Genomic DNA, 22783 nt, shown 5'->3' with positions numbered 1-22783 from the left:
AGATGGTAATAAAGTTTAAACTTCATCCTAAACCTTTACAGGAAATACTGTGTTTTTACACTTGTTACAAATTGTCTCCATATTTAGATTAAAATAGGAAGCTCTTAAAATTGTGAACAAGGAGATGAGGAGATAGCGTAATCAGTAAAAGCTTGTTAAGCGGTATAGGACCCACGTCAAAATCTAGATGTGCTGCTGTGCTCTTGCAATCTCATAATTGGGAAAGTTGAGAAAGGAGATCCCAGAGACTACCTGGACAACCAGACTTGCTTAATTTACAAGCCATAGGTCAGAGGGAAAAACTTTTAAAGACAGGGTACAGTGCTCCTGAGAAACGGTACTCATGTTGACACACACACACACACAAACACACACACACACACACACACACACACACACACACACACTCTCTCTCTCTCTCTCTCATTTGTGAAAATGTTAATTAGGGCAACAAACAGTAAAATAAAAGAATTCATGAACTTTTTAGGCATGTGCTTAGCCACCACAATTAGTATTTAATTTGCATTTATGCTTACTGCATACTAGGGCCTGTGTAAAATACAAGTGAGGGTACCCTCTGGTATCGTCTCGCTTTCTTTGTTTATGTCTTCGTTAGCTTCAGAATTAATAGAAAACTTTGGGGAGTTGTTTTGTTTTGTTTTGTTTGAGACAGAATCTTACCATATACTGCTGGGTAGCCTGGAACTTGTTATGTAGACCAGGCTGACCTGGAACTTGTTTTGTATACCGGGCTGCCCTTGAACTCACAGAGATGTGCCTGTCTCTGCCTTCCAAGTGCTAGAATTAAAGACTTCAATAGAAAACTTTGATGGGTTTTTTCTAAATATTGTTAATAAGAGATGAATAAAAATGTGGAGAACAGCTGGGAATGTGTTGTAGTGAATGCTACTTGTTATATCGTTTAAGTACAGAAATCAGATTGTTGAACAGTGTATATAGTATGTTCTCACTGTTGACAAAGACCGTGTATGTGTGTCTGTCTTTTATGCCTCTGTGTACATATATATGAATTTATACCGATATATCTGTATATGAATAGACTTGTTTTTTTAACCTAGAAGAAAATAGGGGCTACCACTGAACACAGGAGTGCAGCATGGATGTCTGACATTTTTACCATGTACATGAGACTTATTCAAATATATATCACAGTAAAATACTTTTATATGTACAAATTAACACAGTTTTAAAAGACAGCCGAGTCTATTCCACAGTGTTATTTGACAAAGTGACCTGAGATTTCTATACTCATTTATGAACACTCTCACACATGCACATACACACCCTCCACGTGCCCCACTCAGGGAGCAAAAGCACTTGCTTATTTGTTGCTTGACTCTCAGTCTCAATCAAGATTGCTCCCTGGGTGGAGGTGGGGAGAAGATAGGCCTCTCATCCAGGGTCCCTTTCCTCTAAGCAGCATGAACACAGGGAGGAGGAAATAGCTACCTAAGGTGAGTTTCCCTCTGTTCCACCCATATCTGCTCTAAGCAGCACCCCCAGAGAAGCAGAAAAGTTCCCCTCAGCTGAGCCTAAAGGGAAAGAGAAAGTTCTCCTTTATGATTTATGTCACCTTTTAAATCAATGATCTTTTTCTTAGGGTTTCATTGCTGTGAGGAGACATCATGACCAAGGTAACTCTTATACAGGAAAACATTTAATTGGGGCAGCTTACAGTTTTAGAGGTTTAGTTCATTATTGTCGCCGTGGGAAGCGAGGCAGTATCCAGGCAGACATAGCAGAGTTGAGAGTTCCATATCTTGATCCAAAGGCAGCCAGAAAGAGACTGTCTAATGTGGACAGCCAGGAGGGGAGCTTGACGGTAGGAGCTCAAAGCCCACCACCACAGTGATGAACTTCTGCCAACAAGGCCACACCTATTCTGACAAGGCCACACACCCTAATGTCACTTCCCAGGAGCCGAGCATATTTAAACTGACACAATCCAGTGTAACTTTAATTTTTTTCAAATCCTATTTTTAATGATGGTTTTTAAACGCTTTCACCTTCCTTATAACGCACCACCCACCAGAGGCAGTTAGAAAGGAAAGGATATAAGGGAAGTAGACCTGTTTAGAAAAGTTCTTTGGAGCAACTCCAATCTGTGTTGTCCGGAAATTGGCAGTTTAGTTCGTCCGTCAGCAGCAGCAACAGCTCAATCCACAGGCAAACACTTCACAGATACACCAGTAGTCCAGTTTGGTAGAATCCAGTTAGCAACAATGGGAACAACCTAGTGGAGACAGCCAGGCTTCAGCCTAGGATCCAGTCAGCAGGGACCAACAGGAACACCAGAAGTTCTTGTCTGTGTCTGTCAGGGAAGTGAAGATCGGCAAAGCCTCGCGACCCACAAGCTTTGTACAGCCAGCTGTACCAGTAAGCTAAGTCCTGTATGTTACACTGTGGAATCCTATTTACAACCTCCAAGCATCATGTGTCCACCATGTGTCATACCTCAGCATGTGCATCCAATCAGACCGAGTCTGCCTAGAAACTGCAGCACACCACTATTCTAACAGAAGGTTTCTGGTGCATTTCTCTCTATGGAGTCCTGACAACTGCACCTCAACTATGCCATGTAAGTTGGACCAACACATGCATGTTGTTAGAAAAGAATCCTTCCTCGTGTGTCCTTTCCTGTGCTTGCTTTAGCAGAATATCATCTCTCCTGTGTCTGCTTTGGCCAAAAATTCCTTCACCTGTTTGGCCTAGCAAAACACCATCTAACTGTGTTGCTGTAAAATTATAAAAAAAAAAAAGCTTTCTTTTACCCCGTACTAGATTCTGCACCATAGTGCCCCAAGACATCTGGTGGATATCTTCATCTCAGTCAGCAAAGCTTCTCACCTGCTGTGCTCCATCCCATACCACACTGCCTATGACTACTCTGAGCCTGGCAACAATCTCTCTACCCATCCATTTCCCAAGGCAGGTTGAACCAGGCCAGTAATATATATCCAAAGTCCATGGCAGCTTAGGGTCTCTGGCTGCCACATAACTCCCTTTGATTTAAATCTCCACATGAAAGAACACACAACACAATAACCTCTGATCAAATTGATAAGATATAATTGCTCACCTAAACATACAAAGTCCTGTCCACATCCATCCCTTAAGAATATTCATAACCTGTAAATGTGCAGAGAGGTATCTTCACATCAGCCTCTATCTCTGCTGCTTCCTCTGCCCTCCTCTCTCTAAAACTTTTCTCCCCTCATCCCTCCTTCTCATCCAATGGCAGGCCTCATTCTATCTTGTACCTGCCTTCGCCTGTGTGACATCCTACACAACAGACTTTCCAAAGAGCCTCTAAGTTTCCACTTCAACCCACAACCTACCATTCTCTGAAAAAGAGTTTAAACACAAAACCAAAAATCACCCCTGGACTAGATATGGGGAATGACACAACACAATACAGCCTGTAAAAACCAGATTCTTCCTTAGATTCAACACTGACCGAGCAAACTTTAAGCAATTTTCACCAAGTTCACATGCTGAAAAGATTCCCTTTGTTACCGTCTCATATTTAACCAGAATCTGAGCACATCTTGGTGGCCACGGTGTCTTTATTGATACTCATAAGCTCAACGCAGACAGTGTTTGTCTTCTGAGAATCCGTGGATGGTTTAGGACTCATAAGTGTGTCTGTGTGACAGAGTCTGGCCCTCAGGGTCATGGACTAATATTGCTTAAAAACCAACAGTAGAGGCTTTGAAGAAGTCATCCAGGGTTAGGAACTTGGGGTAGTGGGCAGAGTTTATTTGAGCAATTCATGGAAATTGAATAAAGCAAATATAGATAACTATCGGTTCAAAGGATAAATTCAAAAGTAAGTTAGAAAATGTTGCAAGACAATGGGATGAGAACAGGACATTACAGTTCACTGGGTGAAAAAGCAATGTCAGAGTTTAGAACAGTAGATTCCCGCTGTACAACTACCTCAAGTCGCAGCCAAATTCTACACCTCCAGAAACTACCGAAAAAGGACAAACTCAACTCAAAATGATGTAATATAATTTACATTACAGAAGGAGGAAGTAAAGATTAGAGCCCCTCTCTTTCATTCTATAAGTTCTCTCCCTTTGGAGAACCCTGAATAATACAGATTTTAGTACCAGAAGAGGTTCTAGCACAACAGTAGGTCTGCAAGTGCTGTCCTTGACCTGTCCAGCTCAGTGCTCAGTCCTATCCCCAGCTCTTTTACAAGACTCCCCGAGCTCGGCCTGATGTTTCACTGTGGGTGTCTGCATCTGTTTCCATTCAGTGCTGGATGAAGCCTCTCAGCGGACAGCTATGCCAGGCTGCTGTCTCCAGGCATAGCAGAGTATCACTAAGACCGTCAGAGTTGACTCTCCAATGGAATGGATCTCAAGGTGGGCAGTCATTGGTCGGCCATTCCCTCAAACTCTGCTCCATCTTTGTCCCTGAACATCATGGAGGCAGGACAAATTTTGGTTTGAAGGTTTTGCAGCTGGATTAATGTCTCCCTCCCTCCACTGGAAGTCCTGCCTGGCTGTAGGAGATGGCCACTTCAATCTCCATATTCCCTGCTAGTAGGCGTCTAAGGTAGGTCATCCCTATAGACTCCCCAGAGCCTCCCTTATCCTAGATCTCCAGCTATTTCCAGAATTGCCCCCACCAGTTTCTGTTCTCACACCCAGACCTCTCCAGCACCCTCTCCCCACACCTGATCACAGTTCTCCTCCTCACCCCCTGTCCCACCTATCTCCCTTTGATGACTATTTTGTTTGCTTCTGAGTGAGATTCATGAAACCTCCCTTGGGCTCTCCTAATTACCTTTGAGTCTGTGGATTGTAGTATGGTTATCCTGCACTATGGCTAATGTCTACTTATAAGTGACTGGATACCATGCGTATCTTTCTGGATCTGAATCACCTCACTCAGGACGATATTTTCTAGTTCCATCCATTTGCCCGCAAATTTCACGATGTCTTTGTTTTTAATAGCTGAATAGTATCTCATTGTGTAGATGCACCACATTTTCTTTTTTCCATTCAGCAGTTGAGGAACATCTGAGCTATTCCTAATTCTTGGCTACTACAAATAAACCTGCTATGATCACAGCTGAACGAGTGTCTCTGTGGTAGAGCGGGGTATGATTGGGGCATATAGCTGAGACTTCAGGTAGAACTATTTCCAATTTTCTGAGAAACTGCCAAATTGTTTTCCAAAGTGGTTGTCCAAGTTTGCACTCTCACCAGCAATGGGTGAATATTCCCTTTCCCCACATCTTCACCAGCATATGCTGTCACCTCAGTTTTTGATTATAGCCATTCTGATTAGTATAAGAAAGAATCTCAGAGTCATTTGTTTTGCATTTCCTGAGGACTGAGGACACTGAAAATTCCTTTAAGTGCTTCTCAGCTACTCAAGATTCCTCTGTTGAGAATTCTCTGTTTAGCTCTGTAGCTCAGAGTTATTGGCGGTTTTTGGGGATTCAACTCCTGTGCCAATGTGTTTAAGGAAGTTCCCCCACATTCTCTTCTATTAGGTTCAGTATGTCCGGTTTCATGTTGAGGTCCTTGATCCATTTGACTTTAGTTTTGTGCAGGGTGATAGATATGGCTCTATTTACATTCTTCTACATGCAGACATTCAGTTTAACCACCACCATTTGATTGAAGATGCTTCTTTTTTCCATCGTATGATTTTGGCTTCTTTATCGAAAATCAGGTGTCCATAGGTGTGTGTGTGTGTGTGTGTGTGTGTGTGTGTGTGTGTGTGTGTGTGTGTGATTTCCAGACCTTTGATTTTATTCCATTCATCAACCTGTCTGTCTCTGTAACAACACGGTGTAGTTTTTATTATTATTGGCCCAGTAGTGCAGCTTGAAATCAGGATGGTGATTCCTCCAGAGGTTCTTTTATTGTTCAGGATTGTTTTGGTTATCCTGGGGTTTTGGTTTTCTATTTGAGGTTGAGAACTGCTCTGTAAAAGTCTGTAATGAATTGCATTGGAATTATGGTGGCAGTTGACCTGAACTCATCGATTCCTTTAGGCTATATGGCCATTTCGCTGTGTCAGTCCTACTGACCCATGAGCATGGGAGTTATTTCAATCTCCTAATAACTCCCTTGATTTCTTTATTCAGGGACTTGAAGTTCTTGTCATACAGGTTTTTCACTTGCTTCGTTAGAGTAATACCACCATAGTTTGCATTATTCATGGCTATTGTAAAGGTTGCTGCTTCCCTAATTTCTTTCTCGGCCTGTTTATTGCTTTATAAACGAGGGCTACTGATTTATTCTGAATTAATTTTGTCTGTGGCCTCTTTGCTGAAGGTGTTTATCAGCTGGTAGAATTTTCGGAGTCACATACGTGTACTATCACATCATCTGTGAATAGTGATACCTTGATTTCTTCTTTTCCAATTTGTTCCCCTTTGATCTCCTTTAGTTGTCTTAGTGCTCTAGCTAGAACTTCCTCCAAGTACTATGTTAAATTAATAGAGAGAAAATGGGCAGCCTTGTCTTATCTGTGATTTTAGTGGATCTGCTTTATATTTTTCTTTATTTTTTGATGTTGGCTTTTGGATTGCTGTATATTGTTTTTATTGTGTTTAGAAATGCACCTTATATCTCAGATCTCTCCAAGACATTTAATATGAAGGAGTGATGTATTATGTCAAAGACTTTTTCTGCATCAAGTGAAATGATCATGTGATATTTTTCTTTTAGTTTGTATATACAGTGGATTGCATTGATGGATTTCTGTACATTGAAACATCCCTGTATCCCTGGGATGAAGCCTACATGATCATGGTGAATAATGTTTTTGATGTGTTCCTGGATTCGGTTTGCAAGCATTTTATCCAGAATATATGTATCAATGTTCATAGTGTAAATTGGTCTGAAGTTCTCTTTATTTATGGAGTCTTTGTGTGATTTAGGTATTATTGGATTCTAGAAAGTGCTTAATTCATTTCTTTATTTCCAGTGGCTGGACAATAGAGGTGGGGGTCCAGGGAGGGGAGTATGCAGCTCAGGGCAGTATTTTGTTAAGAATGTGTTTGTACAGATTTTCATGTTTTATTTCTTTGTCATGGAGTATCAGAACGATTAAGAGATTATCAATAGTTGTCATATTTAACTTTTGAGATATCAAAGGAATGTCCCTTGAAGGAACATCATAAAATTTATAATGAATTTTTGGTTGTACGAGGGATGCTTACATCACGCTGTGTACAATTATGACTCTGTTAAACACATAACACCTTTGAGGCTCTACATGGGGTAGTTACACAGGCACAGTTATGACCTGGCTATTACTTCCACCTGAAAATTAAGCATGACAAAGAGATCTGACTGTGTGTCACATTGACCAGGGGTGAGCTTGTAATTACTTCTTGGTTGTCAATGACATCCGGAATTAACTAAACCTTAACAGCCAATGCACGTATGAGAGAGTGGCTAAATCAATTGAAGATGGAAAGACCCACTTTTAATCCAGATCTTTTTGAGGAGGGAAGGTCCACCATGAAACTGGGTCACCCCCTCTGCTGACAGATGTGGAAGAAGGTAGATCCCTCCCTAGAGCCTCCTCTTACTCTGGCTAGCAGGTCCATTCCTTCATTAGCATTAGGGCCTACTTTGGAATTCTGACATACACTGAAAAACAGCTATGACATCCAGACTTGTGGACTAAACAACTCCTTAACTCTTGGACTTTATGTTAATAGATTACCTGAACTACAGTCTGTAGACCATTCTAATAAACTAATCACACACACACACACACACACACACACACACACACACCCACAGACACACACACTGTAACTTTTATTCCTCTAGGGAACCCCACTTAATACAATACCACGAAGACACTTACATTTGATTTGTATTGGGTAAGAAGTAATGAAAGCATTCACAAAAAGACTGGAACAGAAAAAAAGTGCTAAGACAAACTCACAAAAAAGGACCAAGAATAGTTTCTTATGGAGAAAAACCTAAGACTATCTAAAGTAACTCCGGTAAAAGAATCTAACTTCAGAATTAGGGGTATAGGCCGCTGGTGGTGAATGGTGACTTTGTAACCATGACACCCTCATTCAATCCTCAGCACCCAAAAAACAAAAGAACAGAATGTAACTTTGAGGTTAGAAGACTAGTAACCAAGGCTTTTAGTTGAAACATTAGCCTGAAACATTTGTAATGAAAGATGAGATTAATATTTTAATGTAGATTAAAAATAGATCCTTTGGAGCTGGAGTTACAGATGGCTGTGAACCACCATGTGGGTGCCATGAACCAAACCTAAGTCCTCTGAAAGAACAGCCCTATGCTTTTAACCGGTGACAAAGCTCTCCAGTCCTGACTTGTCTAGTTAGACTTTTTTAGTTTTATTTTATGTGTATAAGTGTTTTGGCTACATGTATGTCTGTTCAACACATATACAACTCGTGCCTGAAGAGGTCAGAATAAGGTGTCATATCTTCTGAAACTGGAGTTATAGATGGTTGTGAGCTATCTGGTGTATGCCAGAAACTGAACTCAGGTCCTCTGTGAGGGCATCGAGTGCTCTTACCCACTGAGCTATCTCTCCAGCCTAGACTTTTCTATTTTTAAAAAGGACGATAATGAGTACAAGTTTTGTGCTCCAACTCTCCAACTACTGGCTGCAAATTATAAGCACAAACCTAATAGAGACCTAACAAGCACAAAGGTAGCCCCAGCAATGCGGCTGTAGGATACAGCGCAACACTGAGGTTGGCCAGTAGGGGCCAACCATACACCTTGCTGCACTTGCTCTGTGAGACCCAGTATTGATTTCTCGGTGTTGTTAAGATTAGATGCCCCAACATATAAAAAAGACACGTGCTCCACTATGTTCATGGGAGTCTTATTTATACTAGCCAGGAGCTGGAAAGAATCCAGATGCCCTTCAACAGAGGAATGGATACAGAAAATGTGGTACATCTACACAATGGAATATTACTCAGCTATTAAAAACAATGACTTTATGAAATACGTAGGCAAATGGTTGGAACTGGAAAATATCATCCTGAGAGAGGTAACCCAATCACAGAAAAACACACATGGTATGCCCTCATTCATAAGTGGGTATTAGCCCAAATGCTTGAATTACCCTAGATGCATAGAACAAATGAAACTCAAGTCAGATGATCAAAATGTGAATGCTTCACTCCTTCTTTAAAAGGGGAACAAGAATACCCTTGGCAGGGAAGAGAGAGGCAAAGATTAAAAAAGACACAGAAGGAACACCCATTCAGAGCCTGCCCCACATGTGGCCCATACATATACAGCCATCCAATTAGACAAGATGGATGAAGCAAAGAAGTGCAGGTGGACAGGAACCAGATGTAGATTGCTCCTGAGAGACACAGCCAGAATACAGCAAACTCAGAGGCGAATGCCAGCAGCAAACCACTGAACTGAGAATAGGACCCCTGTTGAAGGAATCAGAGAAAGAACTGGAAGAGCTTGAAGGGGCTCGAGACCCCATATGTACAACAATGTCAAGCAACCAGAGCTTCCAGGGACTAAGTCACTACCTAAAGACTATACATGGCCTGACCCTGGACTCTGACCTCATAGGTAGCAATGAATATCCTAATAAGAGCACCAGTGGAAGGGGAAGCCCTGGGTCCTGCTAAGACTGAACCCCCAGTGAACTAGATTGTTGGGGGGAGGGCAGCAATGGGGGGAGGATGGGGAGGGGAACACCCATAAAGAAGGGGAGGGGGAGGGATTAGGGGGATGTTTGCCCGGAAACCGGGAAAGGGAATAACACTCGAAATGTATATAAGAAATACTCAAGTTAATAATAAAAAAAAAAAGTGAACACAACATAAAAAAAAGATTCTTACTCTTTCATCTGTAGATGAGCTTAACAGAACTATGCATGTGTAATTCCAGAGGCTGTGGTGTGGTTGTCGGGTCTGTCCTATTATCTCTAGAGTTTCAGTCCTTATTTAGTTTGTCAGTAGCATTTGACTGGCTCCTCCATATTTTCATATATCTAATTAAAACTGTATTGCATAGTGGATGTGTGAAACTGTATGAGATTAAACTGAGCGCCACAAACAATTAACACGGAATGTCACACAGATTGGTACTTCTCTGCAGTCTAACACTTATAGTTATTTTATTATTTATAAACAAATTTCTGACGCTAGATTTATACCGTATTTAAGACTGGAGTTTCTTTTTCTTTTAATATCCATCTCAAGTAGGTCCATTCTTTGTAGTCATTTGAAAACTATTTACATTTCCTTTGCATCTAAATAAAACCAAAGCGATCATCTCTTCAGAAAACCAGTTCTCAGGCTTACAATGAAATTACTTCTGCATTGCTGTTTATCAGATAAATTATGACGGATAAACCAATCATTGCCATATCATCTTCATAGACACATATAATAAGCCCATTTTTAGAATTTCTTGTTATATTTGACCATTTAGATTAATTTTAATGTGTGTGTGTGTGTATGTGTGTGTGTGTGTGTGTGTGTGTGTGTGTGTGTGTGCATGCGCACGCATGCAGGTGCATGCCGAGCCCTGAGAAGGGCACTTGGGCTACATGAAAACCAACCCCTCCCAAGCTCCTCACAGGCCCACATGAGCTGATTCGGGATAAGTGTGCCCACCAAAAATACATATATTGGAAGATTTACCCATAGTGCCTGAAGGTGTGATTTGGTGTAAATATGGTAAGATGAGGTCTTCAGAGTGAACCCTAAGTCAAAATGACTGACCAGTGTCCTCAAAGAAAAGACTAGGATACAGGATGGATCAGAGAAGAGATTTTCTGAAGACCGGGGAACATGATTCCACCAATGAGAAAGAGCTCAGAAGAAGCAAGCCCCATCAAACACCTTGCTCCCAGAGTTCTGGCTGCCAGAAATGAGAAAGTCTAATTTTTGCTGAAGTCACCCATATTGCATGAGATAGAGAGGGCAGCCCCTGTAAACTGACACAACTCCCTTTGTAGCCTTAACTCATTTCGTAATTCCTGTGTTCACTGTGTTCCAGCAAGGTTTCCTTTGGCTCTCTGAACTATTTGTACTCCTGTTTGCCATGGCCTTCACATATGTATCCATTCTCTCCACACCCTAGAAGGCCCTCTGCCTAGTTCCTGTTAGTATGGTCAATTCTCTTGTGCTTAAAACAATAGATTACTTTATGTGTATGAATGTTTTGCTTGCATGTATGTCTGTACAGCACATGCACGCAGTGCCCACATAGGGTGTCGGGTCCTTGGAACTAGACTTATGGATTCCTGTGGGTGCTGGGAATTTAACCGGGAATCATCTCTCCAGTATCTCCCACTTCTGGTGTCATCCTGCCTTCCCTCCATCAGACATTGGTGACTGAAGGCTAACACTGCCAAGGCACTGACCCTTCTGAGCATGCAGTAGTGTGGACGCATGGTTCCTGGCCTCGGTGGCTTTCAGATTCCCCTGAGTTAATATCTTTGTATTGCAATGTTCCTGTGACAGATACCTAGTTGAAGAAAGGACTCGAGACCTGTGAAGAAAGAATACTCATGGATAGCAGAATGAAATCCCAGACATCATGATGCAGTATAGCTTAGAGTCCACCCCCACCCTTGAAAAAAAGACTGCTTGGTTGTGAGGAGTGTGAATAGCTAGCTGTCCCAACTGTTAACTGCTTCAGACTCCCTTGTCTTTGAGCTGAGATGCTGGTCTCTTTGGGGTGCACAGCCCCCACCCCATGATCGAGCAAAACTGTGGCATAGCATTTCTGCCTAACACAGGATAACTTTCCTTCCTTGATTCTGCTGTCTCCTAGCTCCCTTCATCCTTCATGAGTTCCTGGCCAATAATCTCTTTGTCCCCTAAGGTTTGTTTCTGCCTGTTTTCTGGAGACTGCTCTAGGTTTTGGGAGTTAAGCAGGTAGATTCCAGTGGCTCCAAGCATCCTCTGAGACTGACAGAAGCAGGTGCTTTAGAACTGATGTTGAGCTGAGGTCAGCAGTCCTATCTGTCACTCTGCTGGAGGGACTACAGAATATTTCCTCTCTGGGACATGAATCAAATAAGCCCGTGTTCATTGATGTTCTTCTTGGCCCCAAACACAGCCTGGCACCATGTAAGTGACTCGAATGTTTCCGCAGGCTTTCTGAATGGGTTATATATTCAATTAGCTGAGGGTAAGTCTCAGGTAAAAGTCATTAAATCATTTTCCTATTAGTCAGTTTCAGAAATGCTAGCTAGTTACACATGGGCCATTAGCTGGTTACACGTACACTCCTTAAACTCCTTACCCACGTGCTTTGTCTCGTCATTTCTTAACAGCCTCAGTGCTTCAGTCACATGAACAGCCCACATGTACTGAGGAGTGTTAAGTGGAAGGGACTGGCTGTTGCCTTCTGTTGGGGAAGCATCTTCTCGTTCATTACTAGAAAAGCAGTAATCTATAGCCAGACGTGGTGCTACAACCTGTAATCTTAGCATTCAGGAGGCTGGAGCTGGGGGACTGCCACAGATACAAGACCATTCAGAAACTCAGGAAGCTCAAGGCAAGCCTCTATGTGAGTTGCTGGGAAGACAGATCAGTTGAGAAGTACTTGCTGTGAGGGCTGTGCGGGCTCCAAGCAAGGCCAGAGCAGATGCTCAGAACTCACATTAAAAAAGCTGGTCATGGCTGCCTTTAACCCCAACACTAGGTAGATGGTGGAGACTGGAGGATTGCTGGGACTTACTGGCCAGCCAGCCTACCTGAAATATACTAAGTCCCAGATTCTGAGGGAGACCCTGTCTGAAGGGGATAAAGTAAAAGGAGACAGAGGGAGACAACTGGCACCCTGTTCTGACTCCTGAGTATACAAGCAAAGGCACAGGCATGTGCACATATGTGCACATGTGTCACACACACCGTAATCAACCAAAAAAAGGAAGAGGAGGGGAGAGGAGCAGGAGAAAGAAGAAGAGGAGAAAAGAAAAATAATAATCCCCTAGTCAAGCATTTACCAAATACTTGTAGACCAAGAGGGGCCAGTAGTCATGTCTCATTCAATCTCAAGCTACACCCCCTCCTCCATATTTTAAAGAAACCCACGTGCAGTTTCAGTCCGATGTGTCTGGAGCTCTACAATGCTGTTTCTTCCTCTTTCAACTATTTAACCATCCTCCCTTCCGGTAAAAACATCCAGACCTGTGTAGTGGCATTAATAAGAACAAATGCTCCTGAGTCAGATGGACAGGCTTGGGTTTAAATCTAAGTTCTCTCGCTGACTGGCTGTATGGCCTTGTATAGTTACTTAATTGTAGGGAGCGCCACATATAGATAAAAGATGGCGGTGACATCTGCTGGTCGTTTGTGGTTAACACCCACAAAGCACATGTCCTGGCATTTCTCTGGCAAGCTATCAGGCTGGAGTGATATTCATGCTAATGAGGTATTTTATGATCCACCAATCCCTAGAGGGCAAGTATATAGCCATAGCCTGTTTTTGTATTTAAGGCTGGTGCCTTTGTTGCTCGGGGTCCCTGTATCATGAATGAGGTGTTCCTGCAATAAAGGGTGTTGAGAAGAATCCAACGGTGTTGCGTCTTCCATGCTGGACGAGGTGGGCGTTGCAACTGGTGGCCTTTACTGGGACCCGAGGACATCCTCGTGGATTCACAACTCTTCAACCTCAGGACGGCGACGTCGGTAAGTTTCCAGATGGGATAATAAAGCTCCTGGATAAGTGACAATAAAGCTCCTGGATAAGGGACAATAAAGCTCCTGGGTGAGGGAATATAAAGCTCCTGGACAAGGGACTATAAAGTTCCCTATTAGGGACAGTAAAGTTCTCTGGACTAAGCAGAGGCGATGGAAGCCTTGGTTTAGAGGCAAAAAGGTTTGTGGAGCACAGCAATGTTGTTTTCCCCAATTGATGCTCTGTGGGTTGGACTAGCACTTTTGCCTTTTACCCTTTTTGTGTGGTGGTGTTGTTACTGTTTGAATTGCCACCTTCCCGGGCATGAGTGCATTTGCTGGGAAGAGCCCACTAATGATGAGCTACAATCGTGTGTAAATAAACACGTCAGCCCGCCCTGCTCATAAATGGATCGTAAATAAGCTCGTAAAGCATGGGAAACTCACACTGCACCCCGCTCCCGTTTGCTCTTCAGGAGCTTCTTGGTCAGCGTAAACTTAAAATTGAAAGGAAATTTAATTTTATGGACCCCGCTCTAGTGGCGGTGTGTTGGTTGATAGCCAACATTATTTTTTGAAACATAGTGTTTTACCTGTGCTTCTGCTCGAAACCCACACAGTAGGGGGGAGCGAAACTAGCTGTGGAGCTTCTGTAGTGAGCATGGGGACTTCTCAGTCTCACTCAATTTTTCTGACTATTCAAGAGCTGTTTGAAAGAAAAAGGCTTAGGATGAAAAGAAGCACTCTAGAGAGATTTCTTAGTGAATGCGATGCCATTGCACCTTGGTTCTCTGTCTCTGGGAATCTCACGGTGGGCAGCTGAGATCAGAAATGCTGTCAGCAGGCTATAAAAAAGGGACGGGCTGTGTTAGAAATGCTAAGGAGGAATGATCTGAAAAGGCTGAGAACGAGGCGGGGGAGGACTCTAAGGAAAACAAGAACAAGAAAAGAATTTATCCATACCTCAAGTAACAGGGTAAGAGAAAAAAAATTCCAGTTCCTGCCTTTAGTGGCCTGACCTTCAACGCTTGCTCACAGAAGGAGAGCGTTCATGAAGAGAAGTTCTTTAAGGGAGCCTGCCTTATCTGCTGGCCTTATTCCAAGAGAGGAGTTGATCTCCAACATTAAGTTACTTTTCCCATTGGTCATCATTAACATGGAGAGTGCCTTTGGTCCTATCCCCTCAGCAGCCAGTTCCTGCCCCTATGGTCAAAATGCCCCAGGTTTGGGGACAGGGGAGTCCCTGAAATAGTTTCAGAAAGAGTCCGCAGAAGACTGTGAGTAACTTTGTTTTCCCAGACAGAACAGGCTTTACTCTATGATGATGAGAGGAGAAAGTCTTGGCACCGGCTCTTCAACTTACTCCAACTGGAGGCTGTGGCCAAGGTCAAGATTAATGTTTTCTTTTCCATGGGCCTTTAGCCCACTGAGACAGTTTGATAAAGGGCTGCTACTGATGTCCTGAAAGTCCCAGGTGAACTGGTTACAATTCTTTTGTCAGCCACTTGATGAAAAGATCATTTAAAAACATTAAATGACTTTCAGAAATTACTAGGAAGCATAAATTGGATTCGACCCTATATTAAAATGCCCAATGTAGAGTTACAACCACTCTATGAGATCCTGAAAGGGGATTCTCAGCTTACTTCACCCCGTGCTTTAACCAAGGAAGCACGATTATCCTTAAGGAAAGTAGAAGAAAGACTGGAAAAGGCAATGCTAAGAAGGTGCAAGGAAAAGGAAGATCTCCTTTAGTGTATACTGAGAATTTTTCATCAGCCTACAGGAGTGCTATGGTAACAAGGACCGCTTCTTTGGATTTATCCCCATATTTCTCTTAATAAGACCCTTGAATATTACCCTTCTGCTGTTGCACAGCTTGCTATGTTAGGTGCAAAATCTTGCATTCAGAATTTTGGTATTGTACCCAAGAAAATTATTATACCTTATACTACAGCTCAGATGGAAACATTGTGTGCCCTGATAGATGATTGGGCCATATTATGCTGTAGTTTTGATGGAGAGTTTGACAATCATTATCCTAAGGATCCTTTGTTACAATTTTTTTCTGAACATCCAGTGATTTTTCCTAAGATCACTGCCTCAGAGCCTTTGTCTGGAGCATTAGATATTTATACAGATGGCTCCAAAACAGGTGTAGATGCCTATATGGTTGATTCTCAAGAAGGAGTATTAATTCAATACAGTCCAGGCACCTGCCAAATTATAGAATGTAATATTGTATTGGAAGTTCTTAAAAGATTTCATGATTCCTTTAATTTAATTTCTGATTCTGCTTATGTAGTTAATGCTGTGCGCTCACTTGAAATTGCAGGGCCAATTAGGTCGACTAGTACTGTATGTCAAATTCTTTCAGAATTACAAAAATTGATTTGTGCCAGAAAAATACATTTTTCAGACAACATATTCGAGCTCATACTAATTTGCCTGGTCCCATTGCCAGCAATAACGCCCTGGTGGATGCCAGTACTTGTAGAGAGTTTATTTTTCATGCAGCTCCGGTTGATCTCGCTAGAGATTTTCATCAAAAGTTTCATGTTCCTGCCTTCACTCTTCAACAAAAATTTAAAATCTCTAGAGCTGCAGCTCATGCTGTGATATTTCGTTGCCAGAATTTTGTTCAATTTCACACCCTCCTCAGGTGGGAATTAACCCTCGTGGTCTGATTCTGCTAAAAATTTGGCAGATGGATGTCACACACATATCTCAATTTGGAAATTTAAAATATGCTCATGTTTCTGTTGATACCTGTTCCGCGGTATTATACATGCCACTCTGATGACTGGTGAAAAAGCTCGTAATGCCATTAGTCGTTGCTTAGAGGCGTAGGCAGCCTGGGGAAAGCCTGATAGTCTCAAGACAGACAATGAGCCTGCCTACACTGCAAAGTCCTTTCAGGCATTTTGCCAGACAATGCAGGTCACGCATACTACTGGATTACCCTACAATCCCCAGGGTCAAGGAATTGTGGAAAGAGCACAGCCTACCTTAAAAGAGCTTATACAAAAACAAAAAGGGGGAATTGCCTATGGCAAAACACCAAGAGAACAGTTGTCATTAGCGCTTTTTACTTTGAACTTTTTAATCTTGGACGGACATGGCTGTACTACACTTATGAGTAATGCAGAAGTAAAGTGGAAGGATGCCTTAACTGATGAATGGCGTGGCCCAGATCCCGTGATTTCGAGATCTAGGGGAGCTGTTTGTGTTTTTCCACAGAATCAAGACAATCCAATTTGTGTGCCTGAGCGTTTGACTTGCAAACTGCCTCCTGCTACTCCTGACAATGGAACTATGCACTCTATTATTGCTGGGAATGGTAATCCAGGTTGATTCACTCACTCTGTGGGCTATTGCCAGATCCTGGCCAGTACTTATGCCAGTTCATAGCAATTCTACTGTTTTGCCAACCTTCTTCTCCACCTCCTGTTTGCGTGATGTTCCTTGTATAGTGCCTAATGGAGAATTGTCCCAACGGTATACTGCCACTAATCTTTCTTTGTTGCATACATTATGTTTCACTCTTAAAAATTCCTCCCAGCCTTGTATATGGCTGCGAAGGACAAAATTGGCTAATTGGTTGGATCCTATGAGCAATAGTGCTATGGGCACTGGGACCATCCTGGCTGATTTGAATCAAGTTACCCAAGGAGCCTCTTCAGGCCGTGGAGACACATCAATCAATAATTCTGCTGAGTTGAACATTACAACTTTGATTATGATGCATAATTGTAGTTTTCCATCACGCCTGGGGCAAGGAAATCACACACTGGATAAGTCTACCTGTCGTAGAGTCCTACCTACTTGCTCCCATATCAAACGTTTCCACCTAATTTTTCCCCATGTCAGAATCCATTCCATAGAGCAAAACAATTCCTATGGCGACTTGAATTTTCCCCTCCTCTTGGCAATGTACAGTATGATCGGGGGGAAAATAAGTCTGGCAAGCCTTATTTTGGCCTTGGTATCAATGGGTATTATCAAATGAGCAGGGAGCATACACATCTCTAATTCCTTTTGCCCAATTATTAGGTGAAGACTTTACATTGTATAATATTTCAGTCACTAGAACAAATAACAAAACCAGTTTAGTAAATGTAAAGATTAATGGCCTTTATCAAATGATACTGCCGTTGGAGCTTCAGTATGTGTTAGACCACATTTCTTCTTTCTGATAAGCACTAATGTAAGTGATGATGCTATAAAATGTAACAACTCTGATGTAGTCTGCTATTTAACTGAATACTGGGATGGCACCAATGATACTGCAGTGATGGTCAAGATTCCCTCTTTTGTGCCAATCCCAGTAGAGGCCAACCCAGATAGTTTTCCCACACTTCATTTACTAAGAAGCAAAGGGGATTTTGGTATTATGGCAGCTATAACTTCAGACATTGTACTATCAGCCGCTGCAGCAACACCAGCCGCGATTGCTATGACTAATCAAGTACAGACGGCTGAGACTATCATTCAAATTGTGGAAAGAACAGCAGAGGCATTAGAGATACAAGAACAATTTAATGCCCACTTGACATCTGCCTTTCTATTAGCTAATCAATGAATGGATTTAATTCAAGAACAAATTGAAGCAATATATCATATGACACAGCTGTCCTGCATTTCCTCCCTTAGAGGTTTATGCATTACTTCTTTGCAAGTTAATTTTTCTCAGTATTCTCAAGAGAGCAAAGAAATCTCGAATTATCTGAAAGGAAACTGGTCCATGAAAGTGGAGCAACTATCGAGACAATTGCTGATGCAGATTGCTGTCGTTAACAACACTAGATTGAATCCTATCACGTTTGGAGATTTGACCTCATGGATTACCGATGCTTCCTCCTTTTTTAAAGAATGGGCTGGCATGTTTGCCTGGGGGGCCATTGATCTTTTGGGATGTGGAGTATGTCTATAGCTCTTCTGCCATTTAAAACAAGAGCATGCCAGACACAAAGCGATTGTTTACAAGGCTATGGTCGCCATTGCAAGTCGTGCTTCTCCCAACACATGCCTGGCCTCTTTGAAAAATTAAGAGTTCTCCCTAGATCCTATTTTGTCACTGTCATGTGAACTCATTGTATCCAGAGACGGGCAACTTTCCTTGGGCTCAGACCAACCTAAGACAGGGTCCCGGTGGCAATAGGGTAACACAGTGACAGGAATAGCCAAGCTGCCGAGAGGAATGACCTAAGACAGGAGCAATGACAATATTGACGTGACACCCTGATCTAGACCAGTCATAGACAGAGGTGGCTACACCCCGTTTGAACATACGGGCTGGTCAAATGGTCCTCTGCCCAATTTCTCCCCAATAAAAAGGCACATATAGCCAAGAACGGTGTGTTACAGCATAAGTTCATTTATTGCCATTGGGGTACAAGAGTGGCCTGCCATAGCCGAGTTGGGCACTCTGTGAGACATGTCTGAACTCTCTCAGACCACTACCTCCATCTAATGGCTTCTTTTTTTTTATAATACAAAAAAGGAGGAGTTGTAGGGGCGGCACATATAGATAAAAGATGGCGCTGACATCTGGTGGTAATTTGTGGTTAACACCCACAAAGCACATGTCCTGGCATTTCTCCAGCAAGCTATCAGGCTGGAGTGATATTCATGCTAATGAGGTATTTCATGATCCACCAATCCCTAGAGGACAAGTATATAGCCATAGCCTGTTTTGTATATAAGGCTGGTGCCTTTGTTGCTTGGGGTTCCCGTACCAAGAATGAGGTGTTCCTGCAATAAAGGGTGTTGAGAAGAATCCAACAGTGTTGCATCTTCCTTGCTGGATGAGGTGGGCATTGCACTAGATCTTTCTGAGTCTTAGCTAACACTATGGAAAGATGAAAATAAATAGTACATACTAGAGAGTTGATGCGAAGTGGAAATAAACCTATCGCGGACTTGCCTCCTTCTTGAATTCTTTAATTCCCCACATCAAACACTATTTTATGTTTCTAGTTCCAGGGTAAATACAATTTATATGGATACAAAATATGTTCCCATTTATAACTGTGTGTCTTTGTAAGCAGACTCTTGACATCATTTCTACTTGGACCTCCATCAGCAAATATGACTTTGAACAATACCTTTGTTTTTCTTTAATGATGAGATTATGTCCAGTCATTTAAAGTCCAATGTTCTCTGAGGTAAACAGCTGAAGCAGTTCACCTTACTAAGTTAGCAGTTTGCATTCTGAGGTCAAGCTTTTGGGGTGGGAAGCAGCTCCTTTTATAGTGTCAGGTACTATATATGGCTGTTGCTAGGCAACTGTGGGGCAGAACATACCTGGCTGCTGCCAAGTAGCTGTGTGGTGGAGCTTAGACAGAATAGCAACAAGTGCTAGGAATGATGCTTGTGCCATTGCCTCCAAAAGCGAAGGTGTGCTTAGTTGAGGTTCATGGGCATCCTTATTTTGAAACATCAGAAGCCATATAACAAGTGCACTAGAGGTTACTCATGAAGGAAAGAAAAAACAAAACACCAAAACAAACAAAAACCAACTCTACATGAGAAACAATAAAGATAACTCCTCTGCCTAGTGTTTTGAAACCTGACGCCCGTATCCCTGTGTACAGGTGGACGTGAAGGCATCTATGTGCCGTTGACTGATCCACACAGATGCTGGATGCATGAGAGTCGGTGTGATGCTGGTTTCAACCTTCGTGATGTAGGCGCCTCTTGCTTCTGTCTTCCTTTTCTTCTTCTTTCTTCATTACTCATAATTTTCTGTGTTTTCTGTTGCAAATAGTTTTATAAGTTATCTCAGGACTTCTCCCACTGACATTAACTGAACCGAACCATATATAACCACCATTTACAGGTCAGAAACTGAATTGTGCTGGCGGTTCATACAGTTCACCTGAACAGTGGATGCTTCCGTGGACGTTAGTTCTTTTTTAACTGAAGCATGATTAGTGGTTTTAAAATTCAGAATGTAAAAATATTTTGGCCACGGATGTGAAAAACTTAAGACTGGATACCTGAAGAAGTGCTTAGGGCTGGGAGTCACCTCGGTAGTTGATACTGTCTCGAGACATGCTTCCAGAGGGCAGGATGGACAGAAGTTCCCAGCAGCCCCATCGAACAACTCACAACCACCTGTAGGCCAAGTGCCCTTGTCAGGCCTCGGCATGCACTTGCGTGCCTGCGCGCATGCACGCGCGCGCGCGCGCGCACACACACACACACTCATTAAAATTAATATAAATGGAAATATAACAAGAAATGTCAAAAATAGGCTTATTATATGTGTCTATGAAGATGATATGGCAATGATTGGCTTTATCCCTCTTAATTTATTTGATACATAGCAATTCAGAAGTAATTTCATTGTAAGCCTGAGAACTGGTTTTCTGAAGAGGTGATCGCTTTGGTTTTATTTAGATGCAAAGGAACTGTAAATAGTTATCAAATGACTACAAAAAACGGACCTACATGTGATAGAAATTAAAAAAAAGAAAAGAAAAGAAAGTCCAGTCTTAAATACAGTATAAATCTAGTGTCAGAAATTTATTTATAAATAATAAAATAACTATAAGTGTTAGAGTGCAGAGAAGTACCAATCTCTGTGACATTCCGTGTTAATTGGTTGTGGCACTCAGCTTAGTAGCATACAGTTTCATCCATCCACTATGCAATAGGGTATTAATGAGATATATAAAAATATGGAGGAGCCAGTCAAATACTACTGACAAACCAAATAAGGACTGAAACTCTGGAGATAATAGGACGGACCCGATAACCAAACCACGGCCTCTGTAATTACGCATGTGTAGTTCTGTTAAGCTCATCTACAGACTAAAGTGTAAGAATCTTAACCACAGGAAGAAATTGATGCTGGGGGCTCACAGAGCAAGTGCAGCAATGTGTGTAGGGTTGCTCCCTACTGGCCAACCTCAGTGTTACGCTGTACCTACAGCCACATTGCTGAGGCTTCCTTTGTGCATGTTAGGTCTCTGTTAGGTTTCTGCTAATAATTTACAACCAGTAGCTGGAGAGTTGGAGCACAAAACTTGTACTCTTAATCGTCCTTTTTAAGAGTAGAAAAGTCGAGGCTGGAGAGATAGCTCAGTGGGTAAGACCGCTCAGTGTCCTCACAGAGGACCTGAGTTCAGTTTCCGGCATACACAGGATAGCTCGCAACCATCTATACCTTCAGTTTCAAAAGATATGAAACCTTATTCTGACCTCTTCAGGCACGAGTGGTATATGTGGTGAACAGATATACATGCAGCCAAAACACTTATACACATAAAATAAAACTAAAAAAAGTTCTAACTAGACAAGTCAGGACTGGAGAGCTTTGTCACCGGTTAAAAGCATAGGGCTGTTCTTCCAGAGGACTTAGGTTTGGTTCATGGCACCCACATGGTGGTTCACAACCATCTGTAACTCCAGCTCCAAAGGATCCATTTTTAATCTACATTAAAATATTAATCTCATCTTTCATTACAAATGTTTCAGGCTAATGTTTCAACTAAAAGCCTTGGTTACTAGTCTTCTAACCTCAAAGTTACATTCTGTTCTTTTGTTTTTTGGGTGCTGAGGATTGAATGAGGGTGTCATGGTTACAAAGTCACCATTCACCACCAGCGGCCTATACCCCTAATTCTGAAGTTAGATTCTTTTACCGGAGTTACTTTAGATAGTCTTAGGTTTTTCTCCATAAGAAACTATTCTTGGTCCTTTTTTGTGAGTTTGTCTTAGCACTTTTTTTCTGTTCCAGTCTTTTTGTGAATGCTTTCATTACTTCTTACCCAATACAAATCAAATGTAAGTGTCTTCGTGGTATTGTATTAAGTGGGGTTCCCTAGAGGAATAAAAGTTACAGTATGTGTCTGTGTGTGTGTGTGTGTGTGTGTGTGTGTGTATGTGTGTGTGATTAGTTTATTAGAATGGTCTACAGACTCTAGTTCACGTAATCTATTAACATAAAGTTCAAGAATTCAGGAGTTGTTTAGTCAACAAGGTTGGATGTCGTAGCTGTTTTTCAGTGTATGTCAGAATTCCAAAGTAGGCCCTAACACTCATGAAGGAGTGGACCTGCTAGCCAGGGTAAGAGGAGGCTCTAGGGAGGGATCTTCCTTCTTCCAC

General features: G+C 42.1%; 2 long non-coding RNA genes across 7 annotated transcripts in view; one reads left to right on the top strand and one right to left on the bottom strand.

The window, feature by feature from the left end:
• Positions 1–1656: 1656 nt before the first annotated feature.
• On the bottom strand, positions 1657–3630 carry LOC148005824 (uncharacterized). Its single transcript, XR_015620926.1, has 2 exons — positions 3479–3630; positions 1657–2254 (listed from the first exon to the last, which is right to left on the bottom strand). It is a non-coding gene; the product is annotated as an uncharacterized LOC148005824 (long non-coding RNA).
• A 237-nt stretch (positions 3631–3867) lies between these two features.
• The window catches only part of LOC134478990 (uncharacterized), a 32545-nt gene continuing 13629 nt past the window's right edge, over positions 3868–22783 (top strand). For 3 of the 6 annotated variants that reach the window (XR_015620914.1, XR_015620915.1, XR_015620916.1), the window contains exons 1-2: positions 3868–4587; positions 13490–13681. This is a non-coding gene — a long non-coding RNA (uncharacterized LOC134478990). Of the gene's footprint in view, positions 4588–13489; positions 13682–16909; positions 19601–20265; positions 22467–22783 lie in introns of those variants that run through there. The other 3 variants (XR_015620917.1, XR_015620913.1, XR_015620918.1) reach the window with 3 other exon arrangements.

The sequence above is a fragment of the Rattus norvegicus genome, chromosome 5 (genome assembly GCF_021556685.1).
Source record: "Rattus norvegicus strain SHRSP/BbbUtx chromosome 5, alternate assembly SHRSP_T2T, whole genome shotgun sequence".
NCBI lineage: Eukaryota > Metazoa > Chordata > Mammalia > Rodentia > Muridae > Rattus > Rattus norvegicus.
Note: the sequence above shows the minus strand (reverse complement) of the source record. Positions and strands in the feature narration are given on the sequence as shown.